Here is a 6,950-nt window from a genome sequence, read left to right as displayed (position 1 = left end):
AGCATTGCTTATTTGTCTGACCATACATATGTACATAACTTTATTTATTTCACGGATTGTATGTGATTTTTTCTTAAATTTAGAATATCGGAAGTCATAGAATCGTATAACTTTACCACAAATAATATAAACTTCAAACAACGCATTTTCATTTAATGTTTTAGCAAGTGGCAGCTTTTGTTATGACAGCCTAAATCCATGAAAATTTAGAAAGAAATATAGCGTCATCTACTGTAACATAGCGCACTTAGCGCCACCAACCGGTGGATAGCTCTTTGCTAATAATAAACAAATAATTTGCAATAAATAAATAATGCGACTATAGGGAGAGTTATAAACTACCCTATCTTTCAAGTTGGACCAAACTGCACAAAGTGTTAAAAGTTTCATTAAAATCGGTTCAGTAGTTTGGGAGTCCATCGAAAACAAACAACGTGACACGTGATTTTTATATATTAAGATACGAAAACGAAATGTAATATAATTGTTATTCTTTCAATAAATTAAAAACTCTTGACGTTAAATTAAAATAAACAAAAAATTATCACTCTAAGCGGTGGATCACTCGGCTCATGGGTCGATGAAGAACGCAGCTAACTGTGCGTCATCGTGTGAACTGCAGGACACATGAACATCGACATATTGAACGCATATTGCAGTCCATGCTGTTATGTACTTTAATTAATTTTAAGGTGCTGCTTGGACTACATATGGTAGAGGGTTGTAAGACTATGCTAAATTAGTTGCTTATTCGACTACTCAGTTTGCAACAATACTTAGCTAAGATTTTATTTAGGCAACCGGGCATTAGCCATACAAAATTCTATACCTAAATGCAAATAAATGAATTTTTTTTTTTGCATTTAGGAAATACATGCAGAAATCAACTCTGCGATTTCCTAAATTCCTCTGAAATCTCCCAAATTCGAGGAAGATTTACTGGAAAAGAGTGGCAGCATTGCTTATTTGTCTGACCATACATATGTACATAACTTTATTTATTTCACGGATTGTATGTGATTTTTTCTTAAATTTAGAATATTGGAAGTCATAGATTCGTATAACTTTACCACAAATAATATAAACTTCAAACAACGCATTTTCATTTAATGTTTTAGCAAGTGGCAGCTTTTGTTATGACAGCCTAAATCCATGAAAATTTAGAAAGAAATATAGCGTCATCTACTGTAACATAGCGCACTTAGCGCCACCAACAGGTGGATAGCTCTTTGCTAATAATAAACAAATAATTTGCAATAAATAAATAATGCGACTATAAGGAGAGTTATAAACTACCCTATCTTTCAAGTTGGACCAAACTGCACAAAGTGTTAAAAATTTCATTAAAATCGGTTCAGTAGTTTAGGAGTCCATCGAAAACAAACAACGTGACACGTGATTTTTATATATTAAGATACGAAAACGAAATGTAATATAATTGTTATTCTTTCAATAAATTAAAAAACTCTTGACGTTAAATTAAAATAAACAAAAAATTATCACTCTAAGCGGTGGATCACTCGGCTCATGGGTCGATGAAGAACGCAGCTAACTGTGCGTCATCGTGTGAACTGCAGGACACATGAACATCGACATATTGAACGCATATTGCAGTCCATGCTGTTATGTACTTTAATTAATTTTAAGGTGCTGCTTGGACTACATATGGTAGAGGGTTGTAAGACTATGCTAAATTAGTTGCTTATTCTTTTAGTCAATTAAAAGAATTTAAGCACATGGTATATTACTGGATTGTATTTTTCAATCCATAATATTAATAGCATAAAAAGAAATATAGAAAATATATTCTTGAACACCTCATGTTTGAACGAAATTTTATAATAAATAAGAATCTTAGTATTCCCAAAAACAATAAAATTTCAATATTATTTCAAATAATATATACATTTAGAGGAACGTCTAGCATAAAATATTATTTTATTCTAGGATTGCCTTAAATGTAAAAAAGCAAGAAAATAATATTGTTGTTATAATGAAGTAGTACGGGATGAAAAGATTGAATATTTCTTATTAAGAAACTTATTGGTGTTAAGAAATAATTATGTATGTTTCTTTAAAATAGCAAAAAGCTAAAATATAAAATAAATATAAATATTTTTATACAACCTCAACTCATATGGGACTACCCCCTGAATTTAAGCATATTAATGAGGGGAGGAAAAGAAACTAACAAGGATTTTCTTAGTAGCGGCGAGCGAAAAGAAAATAGTTCAGCACTAAGTCACTTTGTCTATATGGCAAATGTGAGATGCAGTGTATGGAATATCTTAATATCTAGTATGAGAAATTAACGATTTAAGTCCTTCTTAAATGAGGCCATTTACCCATAGAGGGTGCCAGGCCCGTATAACGTTAATGATTACTAGAAAGATATTTCCAAAGAGTCGTGTTGCTTGATAGTGCAGGACTAAGTGGGTGGTAAACTCCATCTAAAACTAAATATAACCATGAGACCGATAGTAAACAAGTACCGTGAGGGAAAGTGGAAAAGAACTCTGAATAGAGAGTTAAATAGTACGTGAAACTGCTTAGAGGTTAAGCCCGATGAACCTGAATATCCATTATGAAAAATTCATCATTATAACTGTGATATTTATAATATTATAGTAATAGTGTACATTTTTTTCATATAAGGACATTGTATTGTAATCGATTAACATAATAAAATATTTATCAAAAGATCATTGGTGTTAAGTTTATTCAAATTAATTTGCTTTTAGCTTATTAACATAGAATAAATACTGATTTGATAAAGTGTTGATAGATTTTACATATATAATGCTTAAATTATTTTGAATTTTACAATAATATTATTATCATTGATTTTAATATTAATTGTATGCATTTGTATGATTAACAATGCGAAAGATTCAAGATACCTTCGGGACCCGTCTTGAAACACGGACCAAGGAGTCTAACATATGTGCAAGTCATTGGGTTATATTAAACCAAATGGCGAAATTAACTTAACTTTTATATAATGGGATTAATTTTTAGTGAAATATTTTACTATTAATTCAATCCCGGGGCGTTCCATATAGTTATGTATAATGATAATTTATTATTATTTATACCTCTAACTGGAGCGTACCTTGAGCATATATGCTGTGACCCGAAAGATGGCGAACTATACTTGATCAGGTTGAAGTCAGGGGAAACCCTGATGGAAGACCGAAACAGTTCTGACGTGCAAATCGATTGTCAGAATTGAGTATAGGGGCGAAAGACCAATCGAACCATCTAGTAGCTGGTTCCCTCCGAAGTTTCCCTCAGGATAGCTGGTGCATTTAAATATTATGTAAAATAATCTTATCTGGTAAAGCGAATGATTAGAGGCCTTAGGGTCGAAACGACCTTAACCTATTCTCAAACTTTAAATGGGTAAGAACCTCACCTTTCTTGATATGAAGGTTGAGGTTATGATATAATGTGCCCAGTGGGCCACTTTTGGTAAGCAGAACTGACGCTGTGGGAGGAACCAAACGTAATGTTACGGTGCCCAAATTAACAACTCATGCAGATACCATGAAAGGCGTTGGTTGCTTAAAACAGCAGGACGGTGGACATGGAAGTCGTAATCCGCTAAGGAGTGTGTAACAACTCACCTGCCGAAGCAACTAGCCCTTAAAATGGATGGCGCTTAAGTTGTATACCTATACATTACCGCTAAAGTACATGATTTATAATAAAATTTCGGTTGGATTATAAATTTTGAAACTTTAGTGCGTAGGAGGGAACAATGGTGTGCCTAGAAGTGTTTGGCGTAAGCCTGCATGGAGCCGCCATTGGTACAGATCTTGGTGGTAGTAGCAAATAATCGAATGAGACCTTGGAGGACTGAAGTGGAGAAGAGTTTCGTGTGAACAGTGGTTGATCACGAGTTAGTCGGTCCTAAGTTCAAGGCGAAAGTCGAAAATTTTCAAGTTTTAATGAATTGTTGAGAATGTTATGTTTTCTTCATAGTAATTAAACACTTGAATAATTTTGAACGAAAGGGAATACGGTTCCAATTCCGTAACCTGTTGAGTATCCGTTTGTTATTAAAAATGGGCCTTGTGCTCATCCTGGCAACAGGAACGACCATAAAGAAGCCGTCGAGAGGTATCGGAAGAGTTTTCTTTTCTATTTTATAGTCGTACTACTATGGAAGTCTTTCGAAGAGAGATATGGTAGATGGACTAGAAGAGCATGACATTTACTGTTGTGTCGATATTTTCTCCTCGGAAAATTTATGGTGGGGTTACGCACACTTCTCAACAGGCCGTACCAATATCCGCAGCTGGTCTCCAAGGTGAAGAGTCTCTAGTCGATAGAATAATGTAGGTAAGGGAAGTCGGCAAATTAGATCCGTAACTTCGGAATAAGGATTGGCTCTGAAGATTGAGATAGTCGGGCTTGATTGGGAAGCAATACCATGGTTTATGTACTCGTTCTGGGTAAATAGAGAATTTCGGTTCTTGTTCCCCGGACAGTAGTTACGTAGCCAATTGTGGAGCTTTATTGCTAAAATTTTATAAGAATTATATCGCAAGATATATATTCTTATTTAATTATAACGATTATCAATTAACAATCAATTCAGAACTGGCACGGACTTGGGGAATCCGGCTGTCTAATTAAAACAAAGCATTGTGATGGCGCTAAGACAAGACATGACAAGATAAGACAAGATACGACAAGACAAGACAAGACAGGACAATTGTGTTTGATTTGTTTTTAAATTAATTAAGAAGATAAGACAAGACAAGACAAGACAAGTCAAGACAAGACATGACAAGACAAAACAAGACAAGACAAGACAAGACAAGACAAGACAAGACAAGACAAGACAAGACATGACAAGACAAGACATGACAAGACAAGACAAGACCAGACAAGACAAGACAAGACAAGACAAGACAAGACAAGACAAGACAAGACAAGACAAGACAAGACAAGACAAGACAAGACAAGACAAGACAAGACAAGACAAGACAAGACAAGACAAGACAAGACAAGACAAGACAAGACAAGACAAGACAAGACAAGACAAGACAAGACAAGACAAGACAAGACAAGACAAGACAAGACAAGACAAGACAAGACAAGACAAGACAAGACAAGACAAGACAAGACAAGACAAGACAAGACAAGACAAGACAAGACAAGACAAGACAAGACAAAACAAGACAAGACAAGACAAGACAAGACAAGACAAGACAAGACAAGACAAGACAAGACAAGACAAGACTAGACAAGACATGACAAGACAAGACAAGACCAGACAAGACAAGACAAGGCTAGACAGGAAAAGGCAAGACAAGACAAGACATGACAAGACAAAACAAGACAAGACATGACAAGACAAGACAAGACAAGACCAGACAAGACAAGACAAGACAAGACAAGATACGACAAGACAAGACAAGACAAGACAAGACAAGATAAGACAAGACAAGACAAGACAAGACAAGATATGACAAGACAATTGTGTTTGATTTGTTTTTAAATTAATTAAGATGATAAGACAAACCAAAACAAGACAAGACAAGACAAGACAATTGTGTTTGATTTGTTTTTAAATTAATTAAAAAGAGAAGACAAGACAAGACAAGACAAGACAAGACAAGACACGACAAGACTAGACAAGACAAGACAAGACAAGACAAGACAAGACAAGACATGACAAGACAAAACATGACAAGACAAGACAATTCTGTTTGATATGTTTTTAAATTAATTAAAAAGATAAGACAAGACAAGGCTAGACAGGAAAAGGCAAGACAAGACAAGACATGACAAGACAAAACAAGACAAGACAAGTCAAGACAAGAAAAGACAAGACAAGACAAGACATGACAAGACAAGACAAGACCAGACAAGACAAGACAAGACAAGACAAGATACGACAAGACAAAACAAGACAAGACAAGACAAGACAAGACAAGACAAGACAAGACAAGACCAGACAAGACAAGACAAGACAAGATACGACAAGACAAGACATGACAAGACAAGACATTACAAGACATGACAAGACAAAACAAGACAAGACAAGACAAGACAAGACAAGACAAGACAAGACAAGGCAAGACATGACAAGACAAGACAAGACCAGACAAGACAAGACAAGACAAGACAAGACATGACAAGACAAGACAAGACAAGACATTTATTTTATTTGTTTCTAAACTAATTAAGAAGAGAAGACAAGACAAGGCAAGACAAGACATGACAAGAAAATACAAGATACGACAAGACAAGACAAGACAGGACAATTGTGTTTGATTTGTTTTTAAATTAATTAAGAAGAGAAGACAAGGCAAGGCAAGACAAGGCAAGACAAGACAAGACAAAACAAGACAAGACAAGACAAGACAAGACAAGACAAGACAAGACAAGACATGACAAGACAAGACAAGACCAGACAAGACAAGACATGACAAGACAAGACAAGACAATACAAGACAAGACATTTATTTTATTTGTTTCTAAACTAATTAAGAAGAGAAGACAAGACAAGGCAAGACAAGGCAAGACAAGACATGACAAGAAAATACAAGATACGACAAGACAAGACAAGACAGGACAATTGTGTTTGATTTGTTTTTAAATTAATTAAGAAGAGAAGACAAGGCAAGGCAAGACAAGGCAAGACAAGACATGACAAGACAAAACAAGACAAGACAAGACAAGACAAGACAAGACAAGACAAGACAAGACAAGACAAGACATGCCAAGACAAGACAAGACCAGACAAGACAAGACAAGGCTAGACAGGAAAAGGCAAGACAAGACAAGACATGACAAGACAAAACAAGACAAGACATGACAAGACAAGACAAGACAAGACAAGATACGACAAGACAAGACAAGACAAGACAAGACAAGATATGACAAGACAATTGTGTTTGATTTGTTTTTAAATTAATTAAGATGATAAGACAAAC

General features: G+C 34.9%; 2 pseudogenes; both read left to right on the top strand.

Annotated features, from left to right (window-relative positions):
* Positions 1-545: 545 nt before the first annotated feature.
* On the top strand, positions 546-724 carry LOC128923221 (5.8S ribosomal RNA; annotated as a pseudogene).
* A 776-nt stretch (positions 725-1,500) lies between these two features.
* On the top strand, positions 1,501-1,679 carry LOC128923220 (5.8S ribosomal RNA; annotated as a pseudogene).
* The last annotated feature ends 5,271 nt before the right edge of the window (positions 1,680-6,950 follow it).

The sequence above is a fragment of the Zeugodacus cucurbitae genome, chromosome X (assembly GCF_028554725.1).
Source record: "Zeugodacus cucurbitae isolate PBARC_wt_2022May chromosome X, idZeuCucr1.2, whole genome shotgun sequence".
Taxonomy (NCBI): Eukaryota; Metazoa; Arthropoda; class Insecta; order Diptera; family Tephritidae; genus Zeugodacus; species Zeugodacus cucurbitae.
This window is presented reverse-complemented; position numbering and strand designations above follow the sequence as displayed.